The sequence below is a fragment of the Rhineura floridana genome, chromosome 4 (genome assembly GCF_030035675.1).
Source record: "Rhineura floridana isolate rRhiFlo1 chromosome 4, rRhiFlo1.hap2, whole genome shotgun sequence".
In the NCBI taxonomy this organism is placed as follows: Eukaryota; Metazoa; Chordata; class Lepidosauria; order Squamata; family Rhineuridae; genus Rhineura; species Rhineura floridana.
In genome coordinates this window covers 111781039-111797893 of record NC_084483.1, presented here as the reverse complement: position 1 = coordinate 111797893, position 16855 = coordinate 111781039, and positions in this window count along the sequence as shown.

Below are 16855 nucleotides of genomic sequence, written 5' to 3'. Positions count from 1 at the left end.
TAAATAAATAAATAAGTGGTATATAAATTTTGTTAAATATATAAACCAACCAACCAGAAGTTAGGGCAGCTGCTATGTATTTATTATGCATTACATATTTATGTAACATGGCCATTTGAACCTTGCTCTTTCACTTAAATCACTGCACTGGGTCTCTCCACACACAGCCACTCAAAGAGAACCACTTGCTACAGAGTGTTTCTTCTTCTATTTCAGATTAGAAGGTTCATGGATCACAGCCTTAGTTACAATTGGGCTAGTCACAAGGGAGTCCAAGTGACTTCAGTGGGGGTTACTTTCCAGTAATCATGCTTAAGGAGCACAGCTGTTGTTTTACTTCATTTTCCTATTCACCAGTAAAATATATAGGCTGGCCAACTGAAAAAGAGGATGGGGCTTCAACCACACAAGTAACACTTGCTGAAATTCACTCTTCTTCACACCTATTTGAAGAACAGGAGCTCTTGGTCTTTTCGCAGTTTTCAAAGAGTAGCAAGTTTCACAGATGGAAAGTTCTCCACAATACTTTCAGAAAGCTATTCATAATTAATACTTGTTACGCTGCAGCCAACTCAGAAGAGACAGGAAGGGGGGAGGCATGAATTTCAGGCGCCTCCGCAGTCAGAAGAAGCAGAGTTGGGGATTGTTGCGTCTGAGCAAGAGCATGCGGGAGGGGGGCAGCCTGATCTCCAGCCAGTTCCCACGAGTAATGCCCTTTCCGAGGAGCCAAGCGCACCGCCCCCAGTTGATGCAGAGAACTTGTGGGAGGAAGTTTCAGAGGCAGTGCCAGCTCCTCCTTTCCCAAGCAGTTCCCAGGAGGATTACAATGAGGCACCACCTCTTGACCTCGAGCCTGTTGCTCGGGAGCAGGTGTCTTCGGATGAGCAAGTGGAGGCGCGGCCCCTGTCTCCTTGTTCCCACCGCCGCGAGGAACGGACAGGGCAAAGACAGGAGTTACGAAGGAGTCAGAGATTACGTTCAAAAACATTTCCTATATAAGCCTGCTGCTCCCAGGGGGGGGTCGCTGAGTCAACTTCCTTCACACGCTGCACAGCATGTCTAGAGTATAGTTAGGGACTTTAGTGAGTTAGCATAGGGTTTCCTATGAAGCGCAATGCTTTTGATGTATCCATTACTCTAATAAAATGAGATTTACTTGCACACACGCTCCAGCCTCATTCTTTCGGCTCTGGGCGGGACAGTTTGACTCAGCGACCATCCCTATTCGAACCTGTTCCCATGGCGGATGACATGGACCAGAACGGAGCAAGAGGGGGAGTACCTATCACCATGGAAGCCTTGTATGCCGAGATCCAGAACCTCCGAGTGACTACACAAGCCCTACAAGCCGAGAACCAAAACCTCCGAGCCACAACGCAAGCCTTGCAAGTGGATAACCAGAATCTCCATGCCTTGGTCGCCCAAGTCCAGGCTGCACCTCCAGGGGCGGCAGCCCCAGTGAAGTCTCCAGTGGGGCTCCCCATACGATACGGGGGCCAGAGCGAACAGTTTGCCACATTTCTAGCCCAGTGTGAGTTGTACATTCAAGTGCGCAGAGCCGAGTTCCCAACGGATGACGCAAAGGTGGCGTTCATCATCAGTTTATTGGAAGGGGAAGCGGCAAAATGGGCCACCCCGTATTTGATTCGCAATGACCAGATATTGCCCCAGTTTGACGCTTTCAAGAATGCGATGGGGGATATGTTCCGAGACCCCCAGAGGAAAGAGACGGTTGCCCGCCAGTTAGGGACCCTGAGACAGGGAAAGGGGTCTGTAGGACAATACACAAATGCTTTTCACGTTTTATCTCAGGAGACGGAGTACAATGACCCAGCCTTGATGTACTTCTACAGAAATGGACTGAGTCCAGAAGTGTTGGATGAACTGGCGCGCTCCACACACCCCGACTCACTGAGGGGTTTGATTCAATTGAGTTTACAGATAGACAGCCGCTTAGAAGGAAGAAAGTTGGAGCGAAAAATGGAGCCTTCACAGAGTCAAGTTGCTGCTCCGCTGCCCCAGGCGCACCCCAAGCCCAATCCTGGCATCCCTACTGTCTCGGGAGAAGAGCCCATGCAGATAGGGGGGGCTAGACCGCGGTTGACAGAGGAGAGGGAAAGACGCCGGAGGCAAGGACTGTGTCTTTATTGCGGAAAGTCTGGACACCTCACCAGAAATTGTGCAGCCAAAACCGGAAGATCCCAGCCGCTGGAAAACTTCACATCCCAGCTCTCGTAGAGGCTAGAGAGTTGTGGGTTGCTACAGATACTGAGCCTCCATTACGACCACTTCCCTCACAAGGGGCCCTTCTGTTGCCCATTTGCATCACACTATCCTCAGGCGAGAGCTTCTCGGCCAAGGCCATGATCGACAGCAGAGCATCCTCTTGTTTCATAGATCGAGAGTTGGCGCTACACCATGCTATTCCCACAAGAGAATTGAGCCAGCCATTGGCAGTGGAAACTATAGATGGCCAGCCTCTGAAGTCTGGGGGGGTGACTAGAGTGACTGAGTCCGTGGAAGTGAAGATCCCTGGGCATCGGGAAGACCTGTCGTTCTATGTGGCTTCCTTACTGCGTTTCCCGGTGGTGTTGGGTATGCCTTGGCTGGTTAAGCACAACCCCACAATCTTTTGGGATGAAGCTGTTGTGGTTTTTACCTCCAAGTACTGCCATCAACATTGCCAGCCTGAAGAGGAGCCACAGGTGTTGGCAGGAACATCTTCCCCTGGGGAGATAACTTTGCCCGCCAAGTATGGTAGTTTTCGGGATGTCTTCGATGAAAAGGAAGCGGAGCAACTCCCTCCTCACTGGCCCTATGATTGTGTCATTGAATTGCTGCCTGGAGCACGCATCCCCGCCGGACGGATCTACTCTCTATCCGAACCAGAGTTTCTGGACTCCAATTTAAAGAAAGGCTTCATTCGCCTTTCACAGTCACCAGCTGGCTCCCCCCTGCTGTTTGTGAAGAAGAAAGGGGAGAGCTCCGTCCCTGTAATGATTATAGGGCTCTAAACCAGATCACTATCCCCAATAGTTATCCGCTGCCGCTCATTAGGGAAATGTTGGAGAGGTTGCGTTCTGCCAAGATTTTCACGAAATTGGACTTGAGAGGTGCTTACAACTTGGTGAGGATTAAGGCAGGTCATGAACAGCGTTTAAGACCCGTTATGGTCAGTTTGAGTATTTGGTAATGCCATATGGGCTGTCGGGAGCACCTGGAGTCTTCCAAAGTTTCATGAATGACATCTTCCGGGACTTTGTGGACCGCTTCATGATAGTTTATCTGGATGATATTTTGATTTACTCAAATACTCCCGAAGAACATGACTTGCATGTGCGTGCAGTGCTGCAGAAGTTACGGGAGCACCATCTTTACGCAAAGCTGGAAAAATGTGGGTTTGACTTAACCACGTTGGACTTTCTGGGGTATCGGATCTCACCCGCAGGAGTAGAAATAGATCCAGAAAAAGTTCGTTGTGTACTCACGTGGCAACCCCCCAAGACCAAGAAGGATTTGCAATGCTTCTTGGGCTTTGCGAATTACTACCGTCGTTTCATAGCCAACTACTCCCATCAGACCACACCGCTCACGGATTGCCTGAAGGGCTCAGGACCCTTCCGATGGACAGAAGCTGCACAAGAGGCTTTCGAGAGCCTGAAGCGAAGGTTTGCCACCGAACCCATACTACAGCATGCCGACCCGGCACTCCCTTTTGTGGTAGAGTCGGATGCGTCGGACGTCGCGATCGGAGCGGTTCTTTTGCAACTGGCCCAGAAAGGGGGAGAGCTGATGCAATACTATACTGCCACAAAAGTGATTTCATAGGAAAATGTAGGGTGCAATTTGAGGACAAATAACTATTACACAGCAAATTCTTCAGGACTACAACCGGCTTCTAATGAATGTGGAATACCTAGAAAAATTGTCCTTAATAAACAGCTGTAAGTGGCAATCCAATGCAAAATCAAGGGATGCAGTAGCAATCTGCCAAGTTCAATTTCCAGTGAGAGCATTGTTTTTTCACTGGGAGCAGTCAATTATGCCAAACCTCCCCTGTATCCAATTTTATCTAAATTACTTTCCATCAAGGGGAAAAAATGGAGGCTGAATAAATACATACGCTTTGAGACAGATTTGCCTTTCTGAAATATGAAAGTAGTCTGGGGGAAGGTCCATGATAGTTCCATTATGTTTCTTCACGCAAATGTAATCATCCCTAACAAGGAGCCTATGCCTGACTACAGCAACACATCTTTTTTTCCCCTGAATATATTTCCACCTGTGGCTGAGATCAGAAAATGAGCTGTTGAAAAAGAAAATGTGGGCTTGCATGGTATATACCAGGCATTCAGCAATTATATTAGCTACAGCATCATGTTCCTGATGTGACATGATTATCCAATTGTTTTAAAAGGATATTTGAAATTCATTTTCTAAAAGCCAAGCATTTTATGGGTCAAAAGTGGCCCTCTTTTAAAAAACAAATCACTTTGCTGAACTGAAAGCTGATTCAGTTCACAAATTAGGCGACGCAGCAGAGGAAGAGTCACAATTCATCCTTGAGAACAACATTCCCTTTTAAATGCATTTTCTATGTTGGGCCCTGATTCAGCTCTTATTTCACTTCATAGCCTATCGGATAATTAGGGACTGATCAACTGTGCAGCAGGAAAGACAACCAAACAGGGAAATCCTGGGCCTGTCTCCCTGAGTTCAGTGGAGCCCTTGACTCCCAACTGTGCATAGGATAGGATTGCAACCTACATGTAGCGCCTGCTTCATTTCCAACAATTGGCTAGCATTGCCACAGTTTATCTTCCAGAGGCTGTGTGCACAAAGTCTAGACTTCTGGGTTGAGCCAGGAATTGTGTGTAACACAGGAGGCCAGATGAAAAGATACCAGGGCACCCGCACCTTATTATTGCTGTGGTGAAACTTATCCTCCTTGTTCTTGGACATTGCTTTTGCCTGCAAAAGAAGCTTCAATTTTTCTGCCTTATTCATGGGGTTCAGATTACCTTAACATTGTGAAATGGCCAAAGGTGGTGCATGTGATTTTCTTTTCATTAAACATTTTCCACAGCAGCAGATTTTCAATTAGGCCATGAGGGGGACGCACAATCCTTCCAGGTGTGTGTTCCCTCAAATGACCAAAATCACCTCCAAATCATAGTTCAACCTCTGTTCTATCCTCCACCTTCATATCATCACATTTTCACTTGTTGAGAATGAGACTTCCTGGAGTTGTTTCTGTTTGTTTCCTGGGGTGGCCAATCTGCTGTCTGCATGTCACAGCCAATCAGAAAACATCAGTCTCCAAGGGGAGTGGGATATTTTAAAAAGCATACAACTCTCACTGGTAGGAAAGGGTTAAGTAGGGCTGGAAGACTTCTTTATATCCTTCTGTTCCCTGATCAGTAGCGCTAGAGGAGGAGTCAGAGGAGACCTTCAGTCTATTAAGGATCTTAGGGTTTGAGCTGCTGGTCTTATCATCTACCTACTGCTCAGATGCATTGATTGGTTGGTTGTCCCCTCTCTTTTTGAGCAAGCAGGACATAATTCACCAACAGTGAGTCTCTTTAGACAGACAGACAGACAGACAGACAGACAGACAGACAGACAGACAGACAGACAGATAGACAGATAGATAGATAGATAGATAGATAGATAGATAGATAGATAGATAGATAGATAGATAGATAGATAGATAGATAGATAGATAGATAGATAGATAGATAGATAGATAGATAGAGTGGAGCAGAATTTTAAAGTAGAGGAAGGGGGAAGAGATTGAAAGGGTAGGAAAGTCAGAGGCAAGGATATTCCCTTTGTTCTCCCTGCTTCCAACTTGATAAGGAGACACAAAAGAAAGCAATCAAGTTAGCCCTGATGAAGTTTGATTGTTGCAAAAGGGCTGGGAGTGATTCTGCAGGTTTTGCAGTACAGAAAGAGTGTGTGCTCAGTATTTCCAGCATGGATTTGCATATACACCACCACCTTTCTCTAACAGTGGGCCAAGACACACCAGTCGGCCTTCAGTAACTTTCTGGTGGGCCTCGGTGCCACTGTGCCTGCTACTCGCTGCTCTGATCCTTAGGTGTGTCATAGTCTTTTGGTTGGACCACTGCAAGCACCACCAATATGTGCACACTGAGGAAAAGTGGTGAGGTGACAAAGAAGTTCAGGTAGGGAGGTGGGAAAGAAGGTCTCCCTTTTCTGAAGGGAAAGGACCAGAGGAGGCACCAGAGCTTGGAAAAGTTACTTTTTTGAACTACAACTCCCTTCAGCCCAATCCAGTGGCCATGCTAGCTGGGGCTGATGGGAGTTGTAGTTTAAAAAAGTAACTTTTCCAAGCTCTGGGAGGCACTGAAGGAAATTGGAAAGAGAGACAAAAGGTTAATATATTGTTAGTATTAGTAACTAAGATGAATCCAAACTCAGAAGGCGGCAATGGTAAACCACCTCTGAATATCTCTTACCATGAAAACCCTATGAACAGAGTATCCAAAGTGCAACACAAGATAGTGTTGGAAAATGGGACCCCCAGGTCAGATGGCACTCAGCGAGCTACTGGGGAAGAACAATGGACAACTATGAGTAGCGCTGTGACTAATGATGCAGCTGGGTCAAAGCCGAAAGGAAGCCCAGTGGCTGATGCGCACAGATGCAAAGGGAGAGTCTGGAGTTGTACATTGTACACAATAGGAACATGGAATGTGAGAAGCATGAACCAGGGAAAGTTAGAAATTCTCAAGCAAGAAATGGAACGCATCAACATTACAATACTTGGTGTGAGTGAATTAAAATGGGCAGGAATGGGACATTTTCAATCAGGCAACTACAAAATATTTTATGCAGGAAATTAGAAATTAAAAAGAAATGGGGTTGCTTTGATAGTGAGAAGTGATGTAGCAAAAGCAATTAAGAGCTACAATGCAAGGTCTGAGCGAGTTATATCAATGAGATTAAATGGGAAACCTATTAACACAACCATCATCCAAGTCTACACTCCAACGGCAAACACAGAAAAAGAGGTGTTGGAGAGATTTTACACAGAAGAAATTGATCACACACCAAAACAAGATGTTCTGATAATCATGGGGGACTGGAATGCAAAAGCAGGTAACAGAGAAGAACTAGAAATTGTGGGGAAATGGGGCTTAGAAGACAGAAATGAAGTAGGAAAAAGATATTGAATTCTGTGAAGCCAATAATTTGTTTCTTGCAAACACATTTTTCAGCAACTAAAAAGATGACTGTACGCATGGACATCACCAAATGATCAATATAGGAATCAAATTTAATATATAATTCGAAGCAGAAGATGAAAATGTCCGTACTTTCTGCGAAAACAAGACCAGGAGCAGACTGCAGTACAGATCATGAACTGGTAATATCGAAAATCAGAGTAAAGCTAAGGAAGAACAACAAAGCAATCATAATGTGGAAATATAATTTAAATAACATCCCAGAAGAATACAAAGATCAAATACGGAACAGATTTGAGGCTTTAAACTTACTTGACAGAGAGCCAGAAGAACTATGGAGTGAAGTCAGAGACATTATCAGGGAAGAATGCAAAAAGACAACACCTCTTGTTCAAAAGAGAGAAAGACCTCAAGGGATGACTGACAAAATGGTTTAAGATGACTCTTAAAATGGTTAAAGAGAGAAGGAAAACAAAAGCAAAAGGAGATAGAAACATGGTCAGAACCCTAAATGCAACAATACAGCGACTAGTATGTAGGGACAAAGAGAACTACTACAATAGCTATAGTATAGAAATAGAAGAGGACAACAAAAAAGGTAGAACAAAAAGTACTCCAAACGATCAGAGATATTAAAGAGAAATTTAAACCAAGAGTAGGGATGTTGAATAATCAACAGGAGACACACTGACTGACCAAGATGAAATAAAAGGAAGATGGAAGCAATACACTGAACTCTGTAAAAGAGATGCAAGGATGACAGATTCATTCATGGAGGAACTGTATAATGAAGAACCAGAAATTTTAGAATGCAAGGTGAAAGCTGCTCTTAAAACACTTGGAAGAAACAAATCACCAGGAACAGATGACATACCAATAGAGTTGCTACAAGTTACTGAGACTGAATCTGTCCAAATCTTGACAAATTTCTCAAGAAATATGGAAAACAAAACAATGGCCCACAGACTGGAAGCGTTCAATATATATCCCAATTCCAAAGAAAGGGGATCCCAGGGGATGCAGTAATTATTGAACTATTGCCTTAATATCCCATGCAAGTAAAGTAATGGTCAAGATTGTACAACAAAGGCTATTACCATATATGGAATGAGAAATGCCAGATGTCAAAGTTGGATTTAGAAAGGGAAGAGGCACCAGAGATCATATAACAAACATACATTGGATAATGGAATGCATCGAGGAGTTTCAGAAGGAAATTGTCCTGTGCTTTAAAGATTACAGCGAAGCCTTTGATTGCATAGATCATGAAGAACTATGGAATGCTTTAAAAGAAATGGGGGTGCCACAGCATCTGATTGTCCTGATGCGCAACCTATATTCTGGACAAGAGGCTACTGTAAGGACAGAATATGGAGAAACCAATCGGTTCTCCATCGAAAAGGGTATGAGACAGGGTGTATTTTATCACCCTATTTGTTTAATCTATATGCAGAAGATATCATATGGAAAGTGGGTTTGGACCAAGATGAAGGAGGTGTGAAGATTGGAGGGAGAAATATCAATAATTTAACTTATGCAGACAATACCATACTACTGGAAGAAACCAGTAATGATTTGAAATGAACACTGATGAAAGTTAAAGAGGAAAGTACAAAAGCAGGACTACAGCTGAACATCAAGAAGACTAAAGTAATGACAACAGAAGATTTATGTAACTTTAAAGCTGACAATGAGGACACTGAACTCATCAAGGATTATCAATACCTCAGCACAGTCATTAACCAAAATGGAGACAATAGTCAAGAAATCAGAAGAAGGTTAGGACTAGGGAGGGCAGCTATGAGAGGACAAGAAAAGGTCCTCAAATGCAAAGATGTATCTCTGAACACTAAAGTCAGGATCATTCAGACCATGGTATTCCCAATCTCTATGTATGGATGTGAAAGTTGGACAGTGAAAAAAGTGGATAAAAGAAAAATCAGCTCATTTGAAATGTGTTGTTGGAGGAGACCTTTGCAGTTACCATGGACTGCAAAAAAGACAAATAATTGGGTGTTAGAAAAAATTAAACGTGAACTATCATTAGAAGCTAAAATGGTGACACAGAGGTCATAATACTTTGGACACAGAATGAGAAGACATGATTCACTAGAAAAGACAATAACGCTGGGAAAAACAGAAGGGAGTAGAAAAATGGGAAGGCCAAACAAGAGATGACTTGATTCCATAAAGGAAGCCACAGAGCTGAACTTACAAGATCTGAACAGGGTGGTTTATAATAGATGCTATTGGAGGTCACTGATTTATAGAGTCATCATAAGTCGTAATAGACTTGAAGGCACATAACAACAACATTAGTAACTGTGAATAGAAAAGAAGGGGATACGAGGGGGAAGAATGCTGTTAAAGGAGGAAGATATGAATGTAAAATGTGCAAGCTGAGTGAGAAAGGAGAGTCGGAGAAGTTATGGTAGATGGGAAAAATACTTTGAGACATATGGAAAGGGAAGATAAAAATGTAAAAGAAAAGGTCTTTTTTGGAGCTTCCGCACCAGCAAATTCTGCCTAAAATGGGGAGACTACTTGACGTTATTTCCAGATTTTCTCCACTGCCCTTAGATTCAGGAAAGCTGAGGTATGGAGCTCCTTGCCACAAGGAAAATGCTGTGGGACAGGAGTTAGCAAGATGGATTAGTTACATGTAAAATGTTATGTCAATAATTGCCAGTTGATTATGTGAAATCATTTTATGATAGCCAGGCGCTTCCCTGCTCCACAATTCTGGGTGGGTGGAAAGTTTGAGAATACCTAGAATAAAGTTTGTATGCATAGGGGGCTCTGCTTGTTCTTAGCCTGATCAGGCTTTATTCCTTTCAGTTTCCTTTCTCTTTGCCTGATATGCAAAAAAACCCAAGCACACAAGTCAATAAAGGGTGCTATTCAGTATTTTGAATGTAATCTCATGCATGCTTACTTTGAACTAAGCCCACTGGGTTCAATGGTCTTCACTCAGGGCTCGTCCATATGTCTGTATAATCTGCAATGTAATTGCTTTGTGTACTCATTATTTCTCCCTCATCCATATGACGTTGCAAGTTGTTGCGGATTTTCACATTCACAAGTCCGCATTTGAGATTCCTTTAAAAAAAACCTGATATCCTTTCCTAAAGCAGAAACCAGTCAGATTAATTTCCATGGGGCTCGGATGCAATGCCGCGGACTTTACTTCAATAGGCATTCCAGGGGTGGTCCATGGGCATTTCTCTGTCATATTCCAAGCCCCCGGACTCCTTCCCGCCCAATAGCACATCCACAAACCTGCACATGCGTGTGAATGTCCGAGAAAGTGCATGAAAATTAAACAACCATTCTTGACCAATCACTGAAAGGAGGTGGTCTGTATTTGCGCAGAAGCAAATCTTGCTGGGTTTTTTTTACTGTAACAGTGTGCCATTTCGAGTTGCCGGTTTGCGAGGAGTGGAGTGAAAGATGGCACAGCACTGGGTTGTCTCTTCTGAGGTTAGTGGTCAGGAACATTTCAGTGGTGCCAGAGGTCCAACTTGGCGTTCCTGCGAGGTATTAGATTTATTGGACATTTGGGGAGAATCTAAAATACAAGGTCAACTTAGTAGTAGCCACAGAAACATCGACACCTTCAAACACATTGCAAAGCACATGGCAAGCAGAGGACACATCAGCAGAGTTCTCAAGTGCAGAAACAAGAGAAAGGTACTGAGAGGAGAGTATCGATGGGCCCACAATGTCAAATCTGGAAACAACAGAACCACTTGTCCATACAATGATCAATTACACAGAATTCTTAGAGGGGATGCTAGTGTCACAGCAATTCGAGTGTCCAGGAATATGAATGTTCGTAGCCATAAAGCTGTTGAGCAACGTCCATCTTCAGTTATGAATGTGCCTGGTTCTACATTGGCAAGTCCTGCTACACCAGTCCCGGCAGAATCTTCCTGGCACAATGATCTCAGAACTCTAAATGTATGTGACATAAAGGAATGTAATTTCTCAGGTAAGTGTTTTTTTCCATTAAGTGCTAAGTTTTATTTCCAGTTTTAAAAGAAGGTTATGTCACAGTCTTTATGCTTGGTGGTAGGGGCTGGTTTCCCCCTCCAACCAAGGAGCTTAGAAACCCACTTGCAGTCACTACTGTAATTATACTTTTCCTTAATGTGGCAACCAATACCTTTTTTTAAAAAAAGCACCACCACCTATGACTGGGGGAAATGAATGTTTTCCTTGCTACATTTATTGTTTAAATATGTTGTTTTTATGACTTCTTACCTGTAGGGAGAGAAAAAGATTGTAATGGCTGAAGATCTGCAAGCAGATGATGAGCTGCATGCACTGCATGAGGGTAAGTAATCATAACTCCTATTCCCACTCATAAACATTGAACAGCTGTTTCCCTAATTCTAATCAGATATTAGACTATCAGTGTTTTGTTGGGCTATGGATAGTAACCGACCTTGATTTTGTGCCATGATGTTACAGGCAGGGATGCAGTGCTTTGCTGCAATGATGACTCAACTAGTCAAGGCTTTTAATGTTGTTGAATAGTGAATCCTCCTCTCTGCATGCATAGGGCAACCCTTGTCCCTATAACAGAATATTCCCTCCTTGACAGTTTCTGAAAATAGTTAGCACTCAGGATCTCTGTCTGTTCTATACGGTTTTTTTAAAAAAAACTTAATGAAAACTTGTGATTTTAATTCCATTTTCACTCTCCATTTCTTAAGCAGGTTTGGAACCTGATGGAAGTGCACCAGACCATGAGGTTGAGGAAGATCCTCAGCTCAATGTCGATAAGTAGGGTTTTGGGGGGGGGGCTTTAATTGTAAATGATACTTGTACATTCTTGCCCGTGGAAACATTTTTAATGCAAATTCTGACTATTTATGCACAGTTTCAATTATGGTATGGATGAATGCGTAGCATCCTTCTGCAGTATATTGCTAACATCTAATTTTATACAATCAACAGACCGAGCAGTGCACAACCCACCAGCTACCCTGTCACCAGCAGCTCGTCTGGCTGAACTCTGATGAAAAAAACCAAAGCAGCACGTTGTGAGTCAGTATTGGAACAGGGAAAAGAGTACTCTGGCAGGAAAGAGCGTGCTGCAGCAATGGAAAATGAAGAATTCATGTCACTAATGAGAGAAAATAATGAAATGTTCCATGAGACCCTTGCCACTATCAACCAGCATGCAGAACACAACATGAGGGACAGAAACCAGTACCTGTGCAGACTATGGAAGGGACGGTCTCAGCTGTTAATGGCACTATGTCAAATCTTAATACATTAACTCATTCTTTTCAGGACAAAACAAAAATTCTGCAAACACTGCATCTGAACTTGGGGTTTTTTTTGGAGGGGGAAGAGAAGAAAGAAAAAAAAGAGCCCCTACAGGAGTTTTCTCAGCCATCATCTTGCAATACCAATCAACTACATAGAAACACTAAGAAGCCTGCTCTCGGGCTAGGAAAGGAAAACAAGGGCCAGCACAAAACAACCAATAGTGTTGATGTGCGTCCTTCTCAGGCCCTTATCAGTGCAAGTAATGACTCTGATGATGAGACAGTCATAAGTGTAGAGAGGGCATCAGCACTTTCAAAAATTATGCCCCCACCAAGTCCTATTGCTCAAAATGTAAACACAGGTAGAAGTACAGAAATGTGTTCATCTGAATGATCAGCCCCCATATTGCAGCTGCTCACCTCAACCCCAAACATGAGTCGGCCACCACGACATGTTTGTAAGTCACTAACATTATACAGCCACAAGAGTGGCTGTATACTATAGCCAGCGTAGATTTTTCACAATCATCTACGTTAAATTGAAAATATCCCATGCCGTTCTGATGCTTCCCATAAGCTCATTTTTTAAAAAACCTTACAAAACTTACAGTCCTGAACTCAGAAAAGCTTGCTTAACAACTCTCTAAATGTTCATGGTGATACACAAAACAGTCACAGAGAATAGAGAGTTCAAATTCTAAAAAGAGAGTAAAAAACCTCAGAGCCCTTTTGGACTTGTTTCTGTCAGAGTTCTGTTATGACAGGACCTTGAACTTCCTCATGAGCAGAGCTCACTAGAAATCCAAGTCCCCAAAAAGAGAGCAGTAGGATCTTTTGCTGGAGTTAGCCACACGTCACCCCCAGAGCATGTATAATTTTACCCTTAACCCAATAACTGAAAGTAAAATAAAGAGTGGTTTTATTAAGAGAAGGAACAAGGAAAAAATATTGCAGTATACAGTTGCAGTTAACAATGAGCAGCTTTCTAACTATTATTCATTCATTCAACAACACTGGATAGACTAAAGCAAAGAGACTAGCCCTATAAACACTTTCACATTAAGCTCACCCACACAGAAAGAAAGAAAAAAGGAAGGAAAAAGGCCCAGATAGTTGCATATACCTTTCCTGGAGAGTTGCTTCAAGCCTAAAACTGAGAGAGACCTTTCGTATCTTGCCCAATGAGCAAAAGCTCCACCCTTTGTAACCAACGCCAGATTTGAAAGTTCTCACCCAAATCCATAGCTCTGAAATTGTCCCAAAGATGCTAGCGTGCGTTGATAAGAAAAGCAGTTGTTGCAGCCCCCCAGAAGATGAAAGGAACTCCCCTTCTCACTCCTCATGTTTTATACCTTTTCCTAACTAAACTGACCCCAAAGTAAACCCAAAGTAAGTGTCTCCAGGAGGATGTGGACCCACTCATTTCCTGATAAGTTCCCAGATAATAGGTGTGATCTCCCTGCTGTAGATTCCTGATGATTCCCCAAGGTTAAGATTATCATAATCCTTGTGTCAAACAGTTTCTTTGTTTGACAGGAGTTTATCCTGTCTTCTCCAAAGGCTTAGAAATGCACAACACCTCCTAGTTTGCAAGGAGCTATTCTTACTGGGTTACAAATCCAAATTTCCATGGGAGTCAGGAAGTCTATACCTTCAGGCATTGCAAGATATGTACTCAGAGGTCACAGAGGGGCTGTTTCCCAGGAATCTTTGCTGTTGCAGGCCTTTTCAAACTCTGGTTCACTGAGATGAATCAAAGATTAAAAATTGCAACTATTTGATACCTCATAACAGTTCTCATAATCTGTTGAAATTCATTACAAATCAGCCATGTTCACAGAGTATCTGTAATCCTATTACTGACCTTGCCTCATACTCTGACCTTCATATGCTCAGAAGCACATGTTACCAAATTCTTCTAAGCTACACAAGCAAGTGGATTGGACTGTGAAAGACCAACCCAAATGGTGTTTGCATTTTGACAAATTTGTACGGCAGTCCAATATCTCAGAGAGGAGGTCAGGTCTCCTGCTCCCCTGGTGCATTCACTATAGCTGCCCAATTTCCCTGCTTTTTAAAGTTTGATAGAAATAGCTGTGGGCTATAGGTACATTCTTAAACTGCAAGGTTTTTGCCTATTAGTGAATATAGTCCATAGTTTTGTTTTGTAGTAAAGAATCATCATTCTTTGGCGATCAATTGTGGCCGAGTAAGATTGTCTTCCAGGGTAAGGTCTTTAACAGTGGGTCCATAAGTGACTGTGGAGGCCAATTCTGGATCCACACAGCCTCTCACAGTGAGGACATAGGTTTCCAGATGAAAGATGGTCATGATGAAGATTTGCTTGACATGCCTTCCACTTAGCTCGTTTGTCCCTTTCGCCCTGTACTTGTGCTTCTTCAAAGTCCATAGCACCTTTGATAATGGCCGACCTCCAATTGGGATGCTCATGGGCCAAGGCTTCCCAGTTCTCGATGCTTATGTTACATTTTTTTAGATTAGCTTTGAGAACATCTTTAAACCTCTTTTGCTGTCCACCAATATTCCATTTTCCATCCTTAAATTGGGAGTAAAGTAGCTGCTTTGGAAGACGGTGATCAGGCATTCAAACAACATGGCCGGTCCAGCAAAGTTGATGTTGGAGGATCATTGTTTCAACACTGGTGGTCTTCTTCCAATATGCTAGCATTAGTCCTCCTACCTTCCCAAGTAATTTGCAGAATTTTCTGGTGGCAGCGTTGGTGGAATCTTTCAAGAAGTTGGGAGTGGCGAACTTCCCAGGAGGATTGCTCCGCCTGTGACTGCCTCTGAGACGAGCTCCCGTCTCAGAGGAAGCTTTTTCAGTTTTAAAACCAGTCAGAAGAATTTTTTGACTGGTAAAAACTTTCTCCCAGGCAAGGGAGAAACGAAGAGATCACCCACAGAAGCTTCGTTGTGTTTGTTGGGGACTGGAATTCATCAGGATCGCCTATGAACGAAGGTGTAGCCAGCAGCGGACGGAGTCAGGGAATTCAAGCAAGCTCAAACTGACTAAGCGAGATGTTTTTTTTTCTTTAAAGAAAAACGGATTCTAACAGGCAAGCATTCTTCTGTCTACTCCTATCATCTTATTATTGTTACAGTAAAAGAGATTTGTTATAAAATCAGCAACAAAGAATCCCTGGGTGAGTTATACCTTTCTTTTTTATACACGGAATTAAGGAAGAAGAAAATCGAAATAGCTTATCTTTGTTTTTATTGCAAAAAGCTGGCACGGAATTGAGCATTATAAAGATATAAACGGATGAGGGGCATCTAATCTGAGGAGGAAAATCTGATTAATATGAACATTTGAGTACTATTTGTCTGGGATTATTTTTTCTGGTCTACTTTATTTTGACGAATCTGCTTATTCTTTATGCCACTAATTATTTTGATGCTGTGAACTAAATTTGTTTTGCACTCTTGGTAACATTAGAGATAAGGCAGTCTGTCTAGAAGATGATGTCAACAGGCTTGGAATATTAACTCCTTTGTTGTTGGAAAAAGAAATGAATTGCTCTTTGCTTGAGAATAGTGGCTATATTGGAAATTGAAGGGGATTTTTTTTTCGGTCTTAAGAATGACAATCAAGAAAGTGGCCGAAACCCTGGATGTACAGGAAGGGGTTCTCTCTCTAAACATGTTTCAGAAAATAATGGATGAGATTAAGATAACAAAACAAGAATTGAGACAGGGCAGACAAGAGATGAAAATTGAATTTGGCAAAATGAAACAGGAGTTGAAAGAAATAAAGGATTCTATGAGAAAAGAAGATATAACTGAACAAGCAACAGAAGATGAAAGAAAAATTAAAGGGAAGGTGCAAGTCCTGGAGATTGGAATAGATATATCAAATGTGGAATTGGAAAAAGATTTGGATTTTATAGCTGTGATGGATCCTAGTGACAAAGATTATTGCTTGGAATTCAGCGCTGTCCCTGAAGGAATTGGTGAAGATATCAGAGATAAATTTATCAATGTTTCAAAAAAATTTCTGGACTGGAATGATCTGATGGAACCTGAGATAGAGAAAGTTTATAGAATTAATTCCAGATATGTGACAATGGAAAAACTCTCAAGAGATGTGCTAGTGCACCCCGTAAAAAAGAACAGAGATATGACTTTACAACAATATTTCAGTAACACAGTCAGAATTGATGGCAAGAAAATATTTGTGATGAAGGAAATTCCTATCAGACTCTTACTATATGACTATGACAGCAGAATTATGTGTGCAAGGATGGACGATGGAAGATGGAACTAACACTGATAATGGAAGAATAGCTGTTGAAACGACTGGATTTACTAGACTTGAATAGATGGATTAATTGACATGTCTATTTG